This window comes from Diabrotica undecimpunctata, chromosome 1 (assembly GCF_040954645.1).
Source record: "Diabrotica undecimpunctata isolate CICGRU chromosome 1, icDiaUnde3, whole genome shotgun sequence".
NCBI lineage: Eukaryota > Metazoa > Arthropoda > Insecta > Coleoptera > Chrysomelidae > Diabrotica > Diabrotica undecimpunctata.
This window is the reverse complement of record NC_092803.1, coordinates 89,931,467-89,951,954: the sequence shown is the minus strand read 5'-3', so window position 1 is coordinate 89,951,954 and position 20,488 is coordinate 89,931,467. Positions and strand designations below refer to the sequence as shown.

At 33.3% G+C, this 20,488-nt stretch overlaps 1 pseudogene; it reads right to left on the bottom strand.

Annotated features, from left to right (window-relative positions):
• Window positions 1-7,235: 7,235 nt before the first annotated feature.
• Window positions 7,236-9,136, bottom strand: LOC140433346 (uncharacterized; annotated as a pseudogene).
• Between the last annotated feature and the right edge of the window lie 11,352 nt (window positions 9,137-20,488).

Genomic DNA, 20,488 nt, shown 5'->3' with positions numbered 1-20,488 from the left:
TAATAACCGGAGTTAATAACGCAAGATGAAATATAAAAAATTAGTTAAGTAGACAAATAATGAAATAATTAAAGTTAATAATGAAATAATTAAAGTTAATAAAGAAATAAATGGTTAATACAAAAAACAATGGAAGATAATCTCTGGGTAGAATTTGAGCTCAAACTTACCGATACCTTACACCAAGGGGAGTTATATTAATTAATATCTATATATATGTTATAAAAAACTAGAACTGGTGAAACAAGATATATATATATATATATATATATATATATATATATATATATATATATATATATATATATATATATATATATATATATATATATATATATATATATATATATATAGTTCTGAAGTAAAAACCAACTGTCCTCCTAGGTGAAACAGTTGTCTGGAAGGATACTCCCGAATGGCTTCGGTGTCCCAGCGAAGTCCTCCTTGAGGTCCGAAATTAGCACGGAGCTGGTGCTAATTGGCTCAGTTCCGATGATGACTGTCCTGCCCTACCTCTAGGTGTAGGCTGGAGAAAAAATGAGGGTGGAGTAGACAATACCCCCTGTGGCTTGTCCCAATGACCCTGATTCTAATAGAGTTGAAGTGGTACTCTCCCTCGGATGTTCTGAGGGAAATTTATAATTCCATGGTAGGTGGCTGAAAACAATTCCCCGTTACTTCTAATCTCAATATTGATAAAAAGAAATCAAAGAAGAAGTGAGGAAAGTTTCTTTCAGCATAAGAAACCGGAGCAAAAAGATAATTATGGTAGATAAAAAAACCCATCCAATCGGATGTAGCGTGACCTTGCTTCACATAGAGTAAAAATATAATGGCCTTGGACAAAATACTATATTAAAATATGAAATAATGAATCTGAATAATAGGATATAGATAAAATACTCTAATGTTTATAAGATAAAAAATTATTATTTACCAGATAGCTACTTAATTCCGTGCTAGAAATCTCACTTCAACTTCCCGAGTTTGCGAAAACACCGTCAATTAAATTGTTATAGTTATACTTGGAATGTTTAACTTCTTGAAGTGAAGGAAATTCTATGCAATAATTGGATTTTCTTTCGCTAACTGCCACCTGTGTGTACCACTTCAAACTCTAGATCAAAAGTAAATTTTAATTCACAGTTAATTAACCAAGAAGAGCCATTTTTCCACTTCCCCCCTAATCTCCTGTCATCTCTCTGGTCCGCAATGGTACCAAATTAGAACAGAGTGACAACTTAAATTATTAACAATACACACTTAATGGGCAAATGAACACTTAAAGTTAGGCAACCCATACTACGTCTCTGAAATTATTTTTAATATAAATTGTTTATTATTTTAATTTAAATTGTAATAAAAGTAACGACTGTTACAACCTTATTGCATCAAGAACAGAACTTGATTCTTGGGCAAAAATTAAAGATTCTCTTATAGTAACATTTTCTGATCAGAGATCAATTGATTGTTTAATACAAGATATAATTTCAATGAAACCAGAAAGAAACGAAAATGCACAAAATATTGGTTTAAGAATCCAGGATGCTAGAAGCATTCTTTGTTCAAAAATAAATATGTCTAATGACCAGTTAAATGTAAAAATATTAAAAATTCAACAATATGAAGATCTTTGTCTTAAAACTTTTATAAATGGCCTTAATTATCACATGCAGTTAGTAGTCAGATTAAAGAATCCTGATTCAATAGAACAAGCAATGGCTTTCGCTAAAGAAGAAGAAAATTTTATTACTTACAAAAATCGAAATAATAATACAAGACCCTCAAATTTTAGTAATTCTCGATCCTATAATAATTCCAATAGAAATTCAAATAATAATTCACAACACTCTTCATTTCTAAATAGAAATAATTTTTCTCGAAATCAGAATTTTTCGAATTATAATAATTTTCCAAATCGACATTCTTCCCAAAGTTCTAATCAATTCAGAAATAATAATTTTTTCAGAAATCCAAATAATAATTTTCAAAATCGTCCAAGTTTTTCGAACAATGGTTTTAATAACAATAATGGTAACCAATTTGAAAGACAATTTCCAAATATACCTAGATCTCAGCCATCTATTCCTACCCAAAATCAAAGCAGAAATTCAATGCGACCTGAGCCAATGGATACAAGTTCCAATAACTTTAGTTTACGAAGTAATTTTAGAAATGATAGACGTTCTCCAAATCATTTATTTAATCATAAAATAACGAGTAATAATGTAAGAGAAGAAAGATATAATGATAATGATAGAACATATAATAATATAATAGTCTCCCGTTTTATACCGCTGTCGCGGCTTTGGGAGTATAGCAGGGTAGTCTGCTATATCTAGGGCCTACGGCCCTACTGATAGAACATATAATAATAATAATTTAAGAAGGTGCAATGAAAACGAAAGAAGAATATATAATGATGAAAATTTTCCAGTCCAAGCCTCAACAAGTACAGCCACATAAATTTTAATGCTATTAAACAATATGATAAATTACCTAAGATAATAATTCCAGAAATTAATGCTACATTTTTAATAGATACAGGATCAGAACAAAGTTTTTTTAGACCTGACCTCGCAAGAGAACTTTTCTCGAAATATATAATTCCTGAGCAATTTGCTGTGCATACTGCACACGCTACTTCAATTCATAATGAAACTATGACCATTCCAATATTCCCTAGTTTTAAAAATCCAAATTGTCATAAATTTTATCTTTTCGATTTCTCTCCTAATTTTGACGGTTTGCTAGGATGCAACTTTTTATCACAAATCAATGCTATTATTGATTTTAAAGATTCAAAACTAAAGACCCCAACCATTTCTCTTCCAATATTTTTAACATCACAAGATCCAACTAAACAAAAATATTTTAAACCTAGTAAAATAATAATACCACCAAGAACTGCTCAAAAAGTTAAAGTCCCAGTTAACAGAAGATCTGGTACAGCGATACTAAATTATACAAAAAATCGGAAATGCAGAAATTCCTTCATGTTTAATTGAAATAAATGATCACAACGCTTTTACTATGATAAGTAACCTAGGAGAAACTCCAGCGGAAATTAAATTTACGGAACCTTTTAATGTAGAATATATTCAAGAAGAAAATTTAAATAATATTCAGTCATATCATATTGAGGAGATGGACATAGAAGAAGAAGAAATAGATTATCTACAAAAAGAAAATCTCAAGAAACTTAGACTTAATCATTGTAATAAAGAAGAATACGAAGCTATAAGTAAATTATGTTATGAATATAGATATTTTTTATATAGACGGAACGCCCCTTAGTTTTACGAATGAAATAAAGCATAAAATAGATTTAGTTAATGATACTCCGGTTTACACAAGGAATTACAGATATCCGGAAGTTTATAAAAAAGAAGTTAGTAGACAAATAAATGATGTTAAAAAATGGAATACCTAATACAAGATTCAAACTCGCCTTTTAATTCACCCATCTGGGTAATAGAGAAGAAAATGGACGCAAGTAACCAAAAGAAATACAGAATAGTTATAGATTACCGCAAACTGAATGAAAATACAATAGAAAATAAATTTCCCTTGCCATTAATAGATAATATTCTAGATGGTCTAGGAAGAGCTCAATATTTTACTACTTTAGATTTAGCAAATGGTTTCCACCAGATAGAAATGGAACCAGCCGATGTACCAAAAACAGCATTTTCCACAGAGACAGGACATTATGAATTTTTACGTATGCCGTTTGGATTGAAAAATGCCCCAGCTACTTTTCAAAAAGTTATGAATAATGTATTAAGAGGATATCAGAATGAAATATGCTATATATATTTAGATGATATAATTGTTTTTTCCTCATCATTGCAAGAACATGTTAAAAGACTGAAAGCAATTTTTGAAAGACTAAGAAAATCTAATTTAAAAATACAGCTAGATAAATCAGAATTTTTACGAACAGAAGTGGCATATTTAGGTCATATTATAACAAAAGACGGAGTACGACCAAATCCAGAAAAAATAAATGCAGTCAAAAACTTTCCTATTCCTACTACACAAAAAGAAATAAAGTCATTTTTAGGATTAGCAGGATATTACAGAAGATTTATCCAAAATTTCGCCAAAATAGCTAAACCTTTAACTATGTGTCTAAAGAAACATGCAAAAGTTATACACACTCCAGAATTTAAAAAATCTTTTAATCATCTTAAAGAACTTTTAATTAATGCTCCAATTTTAAAATATCCAGATTTTTCAAAACCATTTATATTAACTACAGACGCTTCAAATATAGCCTTAGGTGCAATTTTGTCACAAGGAAAAGTCCCAAATGATTTACCCGTAGCGTATGCCTCAAGAACTCTTAATCAAACAGAGCAAAATTATTCTACGATAGAAAAGAACTTTTAGCAATTGTATGGGCTTGTAAAACATTTAGACCTTATTTATACGGCAGATCTTTTGAAATTTTATGCGACCATAGACCCCTAATATGGTTATTTAATTTAAAGGAACCCAACTCCAAATTATTACGATGAAGATTAAAATTAGAAGAATTTAACTATACTATAAAATATAAACCCGGTAAAACGAATATTGCCGATTCTTTAAGTCGAATAAATATTAATGCAATTGAAACAGAATCAAATATAAATAATCCCGGTGACATAGATTTTGATATCGACCAATTTTTAGCCGAATTTAATCCAGACATAGTTGATGAAAATGTAATAAATGAAACTTTGCAAATTCTCGATAACAATGAGGTTACAGAAAACCCACAAGTAAATAAAATTATGTCAACAGGAAATAAGAACAATGAAAACGTTGAAATGGATAACTCAGACACAGATACAGCCCATAGTGCTGAATCTTCAAATGAAAATAGTTTCTCATTGTTGGATGAAATAATAAACAATAAAGCCTATCAACTTATCGTTAAGAGAGCGCCTTTTGCAAATTATTTAAAACGCGAATGCGAGAATTTCGAAGGACATAAAATAATAAGAGCTACTATTTCAGCTGACGAAGAAAGTGTGACAAAATTCCTAAAAGAAAATGCGTGCAAAAATACTTTATACATTTATTTCTTATCTCAAGAATTACGACCAATATTTCAGAATGTATGGCGTAAATATTTTACAAAATTAAAATTGATTGAATGTACAAAATTAGTTAACAATGTTTTACCAGAAGAAAGAAATCAACTAATAAAATATAAGCACGATGGCAAAACGAATCATCGAGGAATTTCAGAGACTCTTAGAGCTTTAAAAATAAATTACTACTGGAAATCAATGAAAAAAGATATAGAAAAATACATAAACGAATGTGAAATATGCCAAAGATCAAAATATAATAGAAATCCACATAAAGAACCTTTAATATTAACCCACACACCATCCAAGCCTTTTGAGATAATACATATAGATACTTATAAAGTTGGCAATCAAAGATTTTTAACAATTATAGATAAATTTTCAAAATATGGCCAAGCGTTACCATATTTTGGCACAGCGATATCAGCGTGTCAACAATTAGTACATTTTTTTTTCATTTTTTGGAATACCGAAACAAATTGTTGCAGATAGTGGCGGAGAATTCAAAAATGACGTTGTAGACGAATTACTAAAAACGCATCAAATAAAAATATATTTTACTACTCCATATCATCACGAATCTAATTCCCCGGTAGAAAGATTTCATTCTACCTTAACTGAGCACTTAAGATTATTAAAAGAAAAAGATAAAGATACAGATAATATTTCCATTATGCCTTATGCTCTTATTGCCTATAATAGTACTATACACTCAGCAACTGGCCATACACCTTTCGAATTAGTATCGGGACATACAGACAGTAAAGATCCCATGAGACTTATTCCAGCACAAGCTTATACTCAATATGTTAATGCACATCAAAATAATACTCAAGCTCTATATACAAGTATACAAGAAGAAAATCAAAAACTTAAAGAGAATATAATTGGAAAAAGAAATAAAGATAGAAACTCAAAAGATCCTCGTTTAGGATCACAAGTTTATAGAAAAACAGAAACTCGCGGAGGAAAATTAAGTAGAAAATATACTGGACCTTATATACTTACACAAATATTAGAAAATGATGGGAAAATAGAAATTGAAAATCCCAAGAATAAAAAGAAAATAATAGTCCACATAAAAGAAACTAAAATAATGCCCAATATTTCAGATTTATCGTCGGAATCTTCGGAGCAGTCAACTTTATCAACGCAAGAGACAACTTAGTCAAGTTTGAAGATGTAACTACATATCCAGGACTCCTACCTTTTAGATTAGGTACCTCCAAAATAATTTCTACACACTGGACATTTATACAAATTTACAATTTAACTTCTGTCATACAAGAATTTTATTTATTGAAAAATGAAGCTCAAAGACTACACACAAGTTTCAGAAATCAAACAAGTTATTATCCAGAATTAGAAAACTCATTTATCCCTTTAATTACGTTACAAAGTAAAATAGAAGAACAAATATATCAAATTAATCCACCTTTGTATAAGGAAGAAAAAAGAATAAAAAGAGGACTTCTAAATCCTCTAGGAACAATAATAAAATGTATTACAGGAAATATGGACCAAGAAGACGCACAAAGAATAGAAAACGAAATAAAACAATTGAAGACCTTGGGACCAGAAGGGGACATGCCACAAAAGATTATTTTGGAGAAAACGTCATTTTATACTTATTTTCAAATCCTAAAATCCAAATTTTACATTGTTCTCGGAAGTAAGGTCCACAATCGTTTGGAAATATGTTATTAAATACACAATAAAAGTAACAAACATTTTTATTGAACGGTTTTTGAGTTTTTGAACATTTTTTGAAAAAATATGAGGCTTATCCCCTTTTAAACAAAAAAATATATTCTAAAAAATGAACATAAAATGCAACAATGAAATAATATATTCAGTTGTCAATATTTTCAATATCCGAAAAGTCGTCGAAATGTTCAATATATTCCAGTGATTCATTATCAGTACCTGGTAGAATCTGTTGGCAGGCACCAATTTCTTCATAAAATTTTAGGAAAGCTGGTGGAATAAACTGTAACAGCTGGGAAATATTTTCAATTTTTTTTCTATTTAGTGGAATAGGTTCACTGTATTTTGATTTCAAATCCCTGGAAAGTAAAATTGACTTCCTCATACCTTTTTTTCCAATATTAACTGCCTTGTAGTCTTCATTTATAAGATGTTTTATATACATTATGTTAGGTTGTTCAGATGAAAACTTGAGGCTTGATATTTTAGAAAAGTTAACTTTTTCCTTGTCATCTGTATGGCCTTTTTTCGTAATTTCGCTTTAAAAGAAAAAAAGTCGGATTGTTTCAATACAATTACCTCAAAGCAGTTTTTTCTTTTACATTTTCTCACTGCTTCGTACCAATCGTCTGGAGTATACACTTGTTTTAATCGATGACGCTTATACTTTTCAATTACTGCGAAGTCACGGTCACATGGTAATCTCGTATGCCCTACTACCAAGTATTTGTGCTCAATAGAAGTGAAAATGCCTTCTATAGTAAGTTGTTGCCATAAACAAATTAGATACCAATTTTTGTTTTGGCCGCTGCAGTTATCTGTATACACTATAAGTTTATTAGCAGTGGGTCTATTAGTTCGAAAATGTTTATATAAAATGCTGGCAATTTCATCGCTACCTCGCTTGGCAATGTTTTCTGACCACATGTACATGAAGGCCTTTCCACTAATACAGTCATGGATGCCGAGGTTATAAACTCATGCCTTTCTCAAATAGAACGCTGCTCCCACTGTTAAATTTGGCACTGGCATTGCCTGTTGTAGGTCAAAGCTGATAACCATTGCATTTCCCGTGGCTTTAGCCTCTTCTGTGTCCTTTTTCATTAGATCCTGCATGGCCTGGGCACGTCTTTGATGTAACTCCAAATCAATTTTCAGTGTCTTTGCAATTTCTATGTCAGCTTCATTACTAATTTTCACATTCATTGAATCACATACTTTACAAGTATCGCTCTTAGGTAACTTAAAGCCTATATTAAATTCTGAGCAGAATATGCGCCTATATTTTTCTTGGGTTACTGCCACAAAATTATTTTGGCGGCACCACTCAAGATAATAATCATGATATAAACTGGAAATTGAGATATCGGAATCTAGGTAGACTTTTGTTGGGTTTTTTTGTCTGCTGTAATGGCTTGTGTATTTTGGTATCAAATTAATATGCTGTCTAACATACTCACAGTGTTCTTCTGGTATTTTCTTGTTGTTGTTGTCATGCTTACCTCTTTCATCTGACTTTGGAGTAGACGCACCTTCTTTATTTTGGTGAACCAATCTTTCAATACGTTTTTTTGAAATGCCGTGTATGGCAAGAAACTCTTTCTTACAAATTTCAATTTCATCTCCATTTACTTTGACTCTATATTAAACTGATACATTTCTAGACGAATGAATTCCTTTTGTTTTCTTTGGGTAACTTCTCTTCTTTGGAATTACTGTCATAGTTGAGAAGAGGTAAATATTTTGCTTGTCATAATTACCCAGGTTCCAAAAGGCATTAAATATATCATTTTCCTTACCTGCCAAAAGCTGTCTACACTGTTTTGTGCAACCGCAAGGCGCACCTAATTTTTTTGGTTCTATTTTCTTCCCTTTTGTATTTATATATTCGTGACCTAGATTTCTTTTAGTCTTGCGCTTAATTTTTTTATGCCGTTGGGTATTCTTGTGTCTCCATCTAGAAGGCGCCTTCTTTTCTGGAGTTGGCAAGACACCTCGAGAAGTCTGTGGGGTAAAAACCTCTTCATTCTCCTACAATAAAATAGGTATTTTACTAAAAAGGGATAAGCCACAAAAAACCTTTAGAACAGGATAAGCCACAAAAAACCTTTAGAAAAATCCTAATGTTTTTAGGTTCGAAAAATGTAACATAAGGGGACAAGCCACATATTTAATAAACTTACCATTTTTAAGTTGATATTTTCCGAATCGCTGCTATTTCCGGACACTGTATAGTCTTTGTCATCTTCGCTTTCATTTAGAAATGGATCTTGGTCACTGTGATCAGAATCAAACTCAGAAAAGTCTATTTTCCGTTTATATGCACGGGAATGTTCCGCCGCCATGTTGATTGCTACTGTGGCTTGTCTCGTTATGTTGAAAAATAAAGTAATGGTGACACAACGGGACTTAACTACAGCGGCGCCATCTATAAGAAAAAAGCTGAAATTTTCTCTTCGGGACATTAATACGGTCTTAAAGTGGGCGATTTCTACTTTAACTCAATTTTGATGAAATTGTGGCTTGCCCCCTTCTGGTCCCAAGGTCTTCAATTAAAAGATAATCAAAGTAACTTAAAAGTAAATTCCCTAAGACAAATATCTTTATTACAAGATTCTATAAATACTTTTAATAATGCTATAAATAATATTTCACATAATCAATTGATTTTGAAATCAAAAATTGAAGCTATAGAGAATAAATTAGCTTTATTTGAAAAAAGTATGTATACACATATTCATTCAGTCATTTATAGTAATAAATCAAATTACTTTACTTCATCAAACAATTTATGATATTTTTGAGAAAGTAGAAACTGCAATCTCATTTGCCAAAATAAATACCTTGCACAATTCTATAGTAAATCCAATTGAACTTTTAAATGAAATAAAGAAAGCAAAATCTCAGACAAAGTCAAAATTAATGCCTTTTGATACTACACTAGGAAAAATAATTCAGTATGAGAAAATAATAAATATTAAGAGCTATTCAGTAAATTCTATAATTACATTTGTATTAGAGATTCCATTAGTTGAATCGGAAATATATGATTATTACCAGCTATTCTCTATTCCTATTCCTATGAACAACTCAAATTATCTTATTCATTTACCTTACAAACCTTTCCTTGCACTTAATGAATTTAGCTATATCTATATGGAAGATATATGCACAGAAATAGATTCAGAAGAGTACATATGTAAAGGAAGTAATAGACTAACGATAACCGAAGAAGCCCCTTGTGCAGTCCAATTAATAAATTTCAAGAAAAAGACATTGTCATGTGAATATTTCGAAGTAAAGATAAAGAAGATAGAATCTACAAGAATCAGCGACGGAAAATGGATAGTTACAGTTCCAGAAGAAGAATTAGCAATTATTGAGTGCCCAAACTCAAAAGAAAATTTACCTATACATGGAAGCTACGTTTTAGAATCCGTTCCTGAATGTACCGTGAAAATAAAGAATGAAGTCTTCCAAACAGAAAAAATTAGTAAAAACCACTTTGCTCATATAAATCTTCCAAAAGTTATTCCTTCTATTAATATTTTTCAAAATTAAAGTTCAAATTTTTCACCAATAAATCTTAATACAATTAACCTTAGAAAGACTAAAGATATTTTAGAAAAGTTAGAAACACAAAAATATAATTTAAAAGATAATAATTCAATTTATTTTAAGCAAACAAGTTTTTGGACAATCTGTATATATATAATAATTTTCATTTTAATTTTATATTATTTAACTAAATATTGTAAAACTGTGCGTCAAAGAAAACAAGAAGAAACAAGAAAAAAGAAACCCAAGGATTTATTGTGTAAAGAAGCACACCCCAAGGATATGCTTCTTTCTAAGGGAGGAGGAGTTACGTCCCTGGATTATCCAATGTGTGACGACATATAGAAAGACTATATATACCAGTGTTTAATTAGATTAAGAGCTTTTTGTTTTGTAGTTGTTACCATACCTGTACGTTCTCAATAAATAAATTTTGTTACGAAAATTAATTTTTTAAAAAACCGTTTTCGGCTTTGACTTTCGTAACTCCATCCGATGGCAAAAGAAATTAGTGCATGAGTCGTCGAAATACAGTGAAAACACAGAAATATCTACCAAAATACTGCTAAAGGTAAAGGTAAAAACAGTGCCAACATGGTAGAGTAAAGCTAGATGTAATCTTTGGAAAAAATGAGACAACCGAACGAAAATCTGTAAAATATGCTCAAATACAATAAACGTATGTAAACTGCTGTCGCAAATAAAGAACTGTAAAGAAATAAACAAATATACAGGGGTGATATGCTAAAAAAATAATAAAAACTACATGTAAATTATTGTCAAAAATAAACACCTGCAAGGAAAAGAAGCAAAATCTAAAGTGAAAAAAATGCTGAAATAAAATAAAAATATTTAAAATACAGTCACAAATAAATACCTGCAAAAAAAATAAGCAAATATATAACGAAAAACAGAATACAGTATGCGTTTTATGTAAAAATAAGCAACTATATATGATAATCATTACTTGTCTGAGTAAACACTATTTGCGAAAACACTCACACTACGGCTGTAGAAGCTCGGATATTGTTTATGTACAGAACACATCGACCCCAGTGTTCTCAGAAAATAACACAGAAACAGTAGACACACTAACAGTGGATGTATGTTGCAGATGCTACGTGACATTCGACGCAGGACGTGACATTTCACGTGAAATATCACGTGAAATGACGTGAATGACGTGACATTCGACGCAGAGACCCACAGAGCCATCTGTGACACGTAGACAGAAGTACGCAGAGACACACAGAGGGTAACAGAGACCATCTACCCTAATACATTTACCATCTTAAGACACACTTTGACCTTGGTCGTGTTAATGGCGTATGCGTGAAATAATCAATTACGGTGGGGAAGCTGTACTGGTAGATACATTTAACGACTTCGTTAGGACTCTTTTAGTCTAGTGATACAGTTTTGAGAGTTCAGTTCTTTGTTCTTAAGCATTCAGTTAAAATATACCTATTTTGTCAAAAAGCGCCTATCTGGCTCTTTTGAGTGTCAACGGCATTAATGCTCTTTCGTCCGAGAATATGGCAAAGGATTACAAAGAGTCACGAAGAGAATGGCATCATTTAATCTTAAATGAGAGTGACTTTGCTCTTCTAGTATATGCTCCTAACGTAAAATGGTGTTCTATTTGTCGATGTCATTTAGTAGCAGATTGTTGTACGTTGAGCCATTTGGACTTTACAAGCTTAGTACCGTTTTTTCAATATCTTTGCGTTTTATTTTTATCTTAACATATTCGTTACCACCTCCCTTTCCATCGATACCTTGCACGTTGTTGGGTGTTGAGCCGTTTGGACGTTTTAAGCTTAGTGCCGTTTTGGCATTGTCCTTGCGTTTGCTTGTCACAGACCCTATCGATCACTATTGATTTTGCTGATCGATAATATCGGTCTTTTCATCTTTCAGTGGTTCTATTACACATATTTTTTGTATTTTGTCAAAGCAGTCTATTCGGTTGATTTTTTTTGCCAATAAAATAACATATTATTGGATCTATCGAACGACAGGCCTTATTGGCTATTTGGTACTATTTTAGGGGTACAATCTAGCGGACAATAATTATATGCATATTTAGGTAATTGTTATTTCCTAATTTCATTTAAAACTACAGATGATAAATTTAATTGTTTTTGTGTAGTACATTACTAGTTATCGTTTTCTTACAGTCTCGTGGTTAGATCGAAAACCGAAATTCCTGAAAGAATATTGTCATAATCATCATCATCATTTGGCTCTACAACTCTATGTGAGTCTTGGCCGCGTTTACTATTTCCCTCCATTGTTGTCAGTCCTGAGTAGCTATTTACCATTGCTGTATTCCCATTTTGCGTAGATCACTGGCTACTCCATCTTTTTCTTGGGCGACCAACTGACCTTCTGCCATCGGGCCTTTCCCAGAATGTGGCGTTCAGGAGTCTTTCGTCACTAGATCTTAGTACGTAGCCCACCCATCTTATTCGGTTTGCTTTAATGTAGCGTACTATATTTTCATCTCCACAAACTGTCTGAAGTTCATCATTGTGTCTTCTTCTCCATTCTCCTGTTGTCTCTTCTCTGCAAGGCCCATAGATAGTCTGCAGTATCTTTCTTTCCAGTATCAGTAATTCTGTCGTTTCCCGCTGGTTCAGAGTCCATGTCTCGCTTCCATACGTTATTGTGGGACGACTTATTATTTTATACACTCTTATTTTTGCTTGTATTGAGACTATTTTTGATTTAGATTGAAAGAATATTGTGTGATCCATTATTTGTTCATAATCCCAGCCTAGAAAATTAGCCAAAATAGTAAACATGTTTATGTGTTTTTTCAAGTTATCGGTTTTTTGTTATCAATGCATGGGCTGGAAGCACTTGGTTGTACAGTTTTCAAATCAGTATGTAAGTGTTCAGTCATCAAAATTAAACGTCGTATCCTTCAGAAACTATATTGTTACACACCGCTAGTATTCTGTGATATTTAATGGTACAAACGGCGTGTGACACGACAGTGACAGAGTCTGTAGCATCTGCAACATACATCCACTGTTAGTGTGTCTACTGTTTCTGTGTTATTTTCTGAGAACACTGGGGTCGATGTGTTCTGTACATAAACAATATCCGAGCTTCTACAGCCGTAGTGTGAGTGTTTTCGCAAATAGTGTTTACTCAGACAAGTAATGATTATCATATATAGTTGCTTATTTTTACATAAAACGCATACTGTATTCTGTTTTTCGTTATATATTTGCTTTTTTTTTTGCAGGTTTTTATTTGTGACTGTATTTTAAACATTTTTATTTTATTTCAGCATTATTTTCACTTTAGATTTTGCTTCTTTTCCTTGCAGGTGTTTATTTTTGACAATAATTTACATGTAGTTTTTATTATTTTTTTAGCATATCACCCCTGTATATTTGTTTATTTCTTTGCAGTTCTTTATTTGCGACAGCAGTTTACATAAGTTTATTGTATTTGAGCATATTTTACAGATTTTCGTTCGTTTGTCTGATTTTTTCCAAAGATTACATCTAGCTCTACTCTACCATGTTGGCACTGTTTTTACCTTTACCTTTAGCAGTATTTTGGTAGATATTTCTGTGTTTTCACTGTATTTCGACGACTTATGCACTAATTTCTTTTGCCATCGGATGGCGACTAGTAATTTTTGTTTATGCAAAACACCTCTTGTCCTTTGTGATGTTTTTTATTGCTACGATTACATGATAAATGCTAGATTGCTTTTTCCATTTTTTTACATTTTGTGTGTATGTTTTTTGATGTTTTCAATGTATCTTTTCACGGTATTTCGTCGACTTTATGCATTATTTCTTTTTACGGCTGCTAGGAATATGATTTTTAATGTTTTATTTTATTGTTATTGTATTTAGGCGGCTTGCCCTTTGCTTTTTTTTTGTGAGACGGTATATTTGCCGTGAGGTTGTAACCCTTCTTGTTTTACATATTAGCACCTCTTCTGTTTTAAGATATGTTTGTTCGTTATATATATTTTTTCGTTTATTTCTTCGTAGGTAATTATTTTTTAACTCTAGTTTATATAGTTTTATTGTATTTTAACATATTTCACAGAAGTTCCGTTTTTTGTCTCGTTTTTTCAAAGATTACATCTATCGGATATGTATTCAGGTATTTGTAAACGTTTTTTGATGTTCTTTGCTATTTGTCACTAATTGTCTGTCTCATGTATCGTTTTTAGCATAATTCAATATGTTTTATTGTATTAACTGTATTTTATTACCTTTCCGACAGATAGGTGTTTATTACTGTTTTGTATGTTTCCTCTTATAATTTTGATATTATTTAATGTATTTTCATTGCATGTCACCTGCTTTGATCATTATTTCCTATTAGTCGATTGGTGCTTATTACTTTTTGCGTGTCGCCTCTTATAAGTTTGATGTTTTTTAAATGTATTTTTCATTGTATGTCGACTGCTTTGATCATTAGTTCCTATCCATCGATAAGTGTTTTATTACTTCATTGTATGTCGATTTTATTTGAACATTATTTGCTAGCCGTCAGTACGTTTTTATTACTTTTTTTACTTGTTGTACACATTAGTACCTCTTCTGTTATGTTTTTATTATTTTTTTTGCTTCTTCTTTCTTTGTAGAGTGTTTTTTTTACTGTAATTTACATAGTTTATTATATTTTACCATTGTTCACGTCATATTTTGTTCATTTTTCTTTGCAAGTATTTATTTTGACAGTATTTAACATAGTTTTGTTGTATTTGAGCATATTTTACAAATTTTTTGTTCGGTTGTCTCTCGTTTTTTTCCAAAGATTACGCCTGGGTATGTACTCGCTACGTTTTTACAATTCTTTGTTGTTAATTTACAGGTTCATGTCTCGTTTGCATAATTGAGTATGTATTTTAACCGTATTTTCTTTGATGTGTACTGCTTGTGAATATTATTTTCTTGGCTGTATGTGTTTATTACTTTTTGCGTGTTGCCTTTCATGATTTTTGATGTTTTTGAAAGTATTTTGATTACGTGTTGCCTCTCATGATATTCGATGTTTTTTAATGTTTGCATGTAGACTGCTTTGATCATTATTTTATATATCCGATTAGTAGCAACAAAGATCCGATATAGTGCCGTTTTACAATGTCTTTGTCTTTTGTTTTTGGTGTTTACGTATTAAATATCGCTTCTCTTTCAGTTATCGTGTTACACGTAGTAATCTGATTAATAACAACAGAGATTTGCTGTAGTGCCGTTTTGGCAATGTTTATGCATTTGTGTTTTGTTTTAGCATGTTCGTGACCACCCCCTTTCTATCAATACCTACCTTGCACGCTATTGTACGTTGAGCCGTTTAGACTTACAAGCTTAGTGTCCTTTTGACAATACCGTCATCTTTGTTTTTTGTGTTAACGTATTCATTACCACCTCCCCTTTCCATCGAAACTTTGCATGTTGTCGTACGTTAAGTTGTTTAGATGTTTTAAGCTTAGTGTCTTTTTGACAATGTCTTTACGTTTGATTTTTATCTTAACATATTCATTACTACCTCTCCTTTCCATCGATACCTTCCACGTTGTCGTACGTTGAGTTGTTTAGACGTTTCAAGCTTATTGCCTTTTTGGCATTGTTTTTGCGTTTGCTTTTTATCTTAACATATTTAATAACACCTACCCTTTCCATCGATACCTTGCACATTGCCGTACGTTGAGTTGTTTAGACATTTCAAACTTAGTGTACTTTTGTCAATGTCGTTGCGTTTTATTTTTATCTTAACATATTCGTTCTCACCACCCCTTTCTATCGATATCCTACACGTTGTTGTACGTTGAGCCGTTTGGACGTTTGAAGCTTAGTCTCCTTTTTGGCAATGTCTTGACGTTTGATTTTTACCTTAACATATTCGTTCCCAACTCCCCTTTCTATCGATACCTTTCACTTTGTCATACGTTGAGTTGTTCAGACGTTTCAAGCTTAGTACCGTTTTGGCATTGTCTTTGCGTTTGCTTTTTATCTTAACATATTCGTTCTCACCCCCCCTTTCCATCGATACCTTGCACGTTGTCGTACGTTAAGTTGTTTAGCCGTTTCAAGCTTAGTGTCCTTTTGGCAATGTCTTTGCGCTTTATTTTTATCTTAACATATTCGTTACAACCTCCCTTATCCATCAATACCTTGCACGTTGAGCCATTTGGACGTTTCAAGCTTAATGCAGTTTTGGCATTGTCTTTGCGTTTTTTTATTTTAACACATTCATAACCACCTACCCTTTCCATCAATATCTTGCACGTTGTCGTACGTTGAGCCGTTTGGACGTTTTAAGCTTAGTGTCCTTTTAGCAATGTCCTTTCGTTTGATTTTTATCTTAACATAATCATTACCACCTCCCCTTTCCATCGATACCTTGCACGTTGTCGTACGTTGAGTTGTTTGAACGTTACAAACTTAGTGTCCTTTGGCAATGTCTTTACGTTTGATTTTTATCTTAACATATTCGTTCTCACCGCCACTTTCCATCGATACCTTGTACGTTGTCGTACGTTAAGCTGTTTAGACGTTTTAAGTTTAATGTTCTTTTGGCAGTGTCGTTGAGTTACGTTGAGTTGTTTAGACGTTTTAAGCTTAGTGCCGTTTTGGCATTGTCTTTGCGTTTTTTTTATTTTAACACATTCATTACCACTTCTCCTTTCCATCGATACCTTGCATGTTGGTGTACGTTGAGTTGTTTAGACGTTTCAAGCTTAGTATCCTTTTGGCAATATTTTTACGTTTGCTTTTTATCTTAGCATATTCATTACCACTTCCTCTTTCCATCGATACCTTGCACATTGTTGTACGTTGATTCGTTTGAACGTTACAAGCTTAGTGCCGTTTTGGCAATGCCTTTGCGCTTTATTTTTATCTTAACATATTCGTTTCAACCTTTCCTTTCCACCGATACCTTGCACGTTGTTGTACGTTGAGCAGTTTGGACGTTACATCTTATTGCCTTTTTGGCAATGTCTTTTGCGTTTGTTTTTGTGTTAACGTATTGGTTACCCCTTTTCATCGATACCTCGCACGTCACGATCTGACCCAAAACAACGGAGAGATGACGTAATGCCGTTTTGGCATGGTCTTTGCGTTTACTTTTTATCTCAACATGTTCGTGACCCCCTCCCCTTTTCACCGATACCTTACACATTGTTATACGTTGAGCCCTTTGGACGTTTCAAGCTTAGTGCCGTTTTGGCAATGTCTTTGCGTTTTATTTTTATCTTAACATATTCGTTACAACCTCCTCTTTCCATCGATGACTTGCTTGTTGTTGTACGTTGAGCCGTTTGGACGTTACAAGATTAGTGCCGTTTTGGCAATGTCTTTACGTTTTTATTTTTATCTTAACATATTCATTGCCCCTTCGCTTTTCATCGATACCTTACACATTGTTGTACGTTGAGCCGTTTAGACGTTACAAGCTTAGTGTCGTTTTGGTAATGTCTTTGCGGTTGATTTTTATCTTAACATGTTCGTTAACCCCTCCCCTTTTCATCGATATCTTACACATTGTTATACGTTGAGCCGTTTGGACGTTACAACCTTAGTGCCGTTTTGGTAATGTCTTTGCGGTTGATTTTTATCTTGTCATGTTCGTTACCCCCTCCCCTTTTCATCGATATCTTACACATTGTTGTACGTTGAGCCGTTTGGACGTTACAACCTTAGTGCCGTTTTGGCAATGTCTTTGCGGTTGATTTTTATCTTCACATGTTCGTTACCCCCTCCCCTTTTCATCGATATCTTACACATTGTTATACGTTGAGCCGTTTGGACGTTACAACCTTAGTGCCGTTTTGGTAATGTCTTTGCGGTTGATTTTTATCTTCACATGTTCGTTACCCCCTCCCTTTTTCATCGATACCTTACACATTGTTATACGTTGAGCCGTTTAGACGTTACAAGCTTAGTGCCGTTTTGGTAATGTCTTTTCGGTTGATTTTTATCTTAACATGTTTGTTACCCCCTCCCCTTTTCATCGATACCTTACACATTGTTGTACGTTGAGCCGTTTGGACGTTCCAAGCTTAGTGCCATTTTGGCAATGTCTACGTCTTATTTTTATCTTAACATATTCATTACCGCCTCCCCTTTTCATCGATATCTTACACATTGTTGTACTTTGAGCCGTTTGGACGTTACAACCTTAGTGCCGTTTTGGCAATGTCTTTGCGGTTGATTTTTATCTTAACATGTTCGTTACCCCCTCCCCTTTTCATCGATAACTTACACATTGTTATACGTTGGGCTGTTTGGACGTTACAACCTTAGTGCCATTTTGGTAATGTCTTTGCGGTTGATTTTTATCTTAACATGTTCGTTACCCCCTCCCCTTTTCATTGATACCTTACACATTGTTGTACGTTGAGCCGTTTGGACGTTCCAAGCTTAGTGCCATTTTGGCAATGTCTACGTTTTATTTTTATCTTAACATATTCATTACCGCCTCCCCTTTTCATCGATATCTTACACATTGTTGTACTTTGAGCCGTTTGGACGTTACAACCTTAGTGCCGTTTTGGTAATGTCTTTTCGGTTGATTTTTATCTTAACATGTTCGTTACCCCCTCCCCTTTTCATCGATACCTTACACATTGTTGTACGTTGAGCCGTTTGGACGTTCCAAGCTTAGTGCCATTTTGGCAATGTCTACGTTTTATTTTTATCTTAACATATTCATTACCGCCTCCCCTTTTCATCGATATCTTACACATTGTTGTACTTTAAGCCGTTTGGACGTTACAACCTTAGTGCCGTTTTGGCAATGTCTTTGCGGTTGATTTTTATCTTAACATGTTCGTTACCCCCTCCCCTTTTCATCGATAACTTACACATTGTTATACGTTGGGCTGTTTAGACGTTACAACCTTAGTGCCGTTTTGGTAATGTCTTTGCGGTTGATTTTTATCCTAAGATATTCGTTACCCCTCCCCTTTTCATCGATACCTTACACGTTGAGCCATTTAGACGTTACAAGCTTAGTACCGTTTTGGTAATGTCTTTGCATTTTGTTTTTATCTTAACATATTCATTACCACCTCTCCTTTCCATCGATACCTTGCCCGTTGTTGTACGTTGAACCGTTTAGACGTTACAAGCTTAGTGCCGTTTTGGCAATGTCTTTGCGTTTTGTTTTTATCATAACATATTCGTTACCACCTCTCCTTTCCATCGATACCTTGCACGTTGTTGTACGTTGAACCGTTTAGACGTTACAAGCTTAGTGCCGTTTTGACAATTTCTTTGCGTTTTATTTTTATCTTAACATGTTCGTTACAACCTCTCCTTTCCATTGATACCTTGCACGTTGTTGTACGGTGAGCGGTTTGGACGTTACAAGCTTAGTGCCGTTTTGGCAATGTCTTTGCATTTTGTTTTTATCTTAACATATTCGTTACCACCTCCCCTTTGCATCGATACCTTGCACGTTGTTGTACGCTGAGCCGTTTGGACGTTACAAGCTTAGTGTCCTTTTGGCATTTACGTTTGTTTTTGTATTAACGTATTTCCCATCTCCTCCCTGCTCCAACGAGCCCTCGTACGTCACAATCGAACCAATAACAACGAGCACCACAAAAAGAGCCAAAAATGACCAGAATGGACCTTAGATTTTCTTATGGAGATTTACATGGGAGAATGACCTGTTTTGGGCATAAATCGGCATAGCCCCTTTACTCAAACACCAAACAACGCTTCTCAATACGTAAAAAAACTTCAGTTTCGAGGTTGACAACTAAACTAATTAGAACATGGCGGATTCGCACATGCGCAAAGAAATTTGGATTGCGAAAAAGCTCTTCGTTTCGCTTCATCGCTTCTTGCTAGTTTGGTGTATTCTGTGCTCCTATCAAAATATTTTCTAAATTATAATGAAATACCATAGACTCAAGAGATCTGTTACGATAAATATTATAGCGCACAAAACTGTAAATATGTTATTTCTAATTATTTTCTATTCTAGTATTTTCTCCGAGCCGCTATAAAAACCAGTCTGGGTTCCCGTTCATTCGAGGCAATTCAAGTTAACACCGCTGCGAGCTACGATGAGACCGGTCTTCCCCCAGGGTGTTCGAGCCAATTCATGTCTGCTTCGAGGGAATTCCAGAACTAACGGCTTTTTAT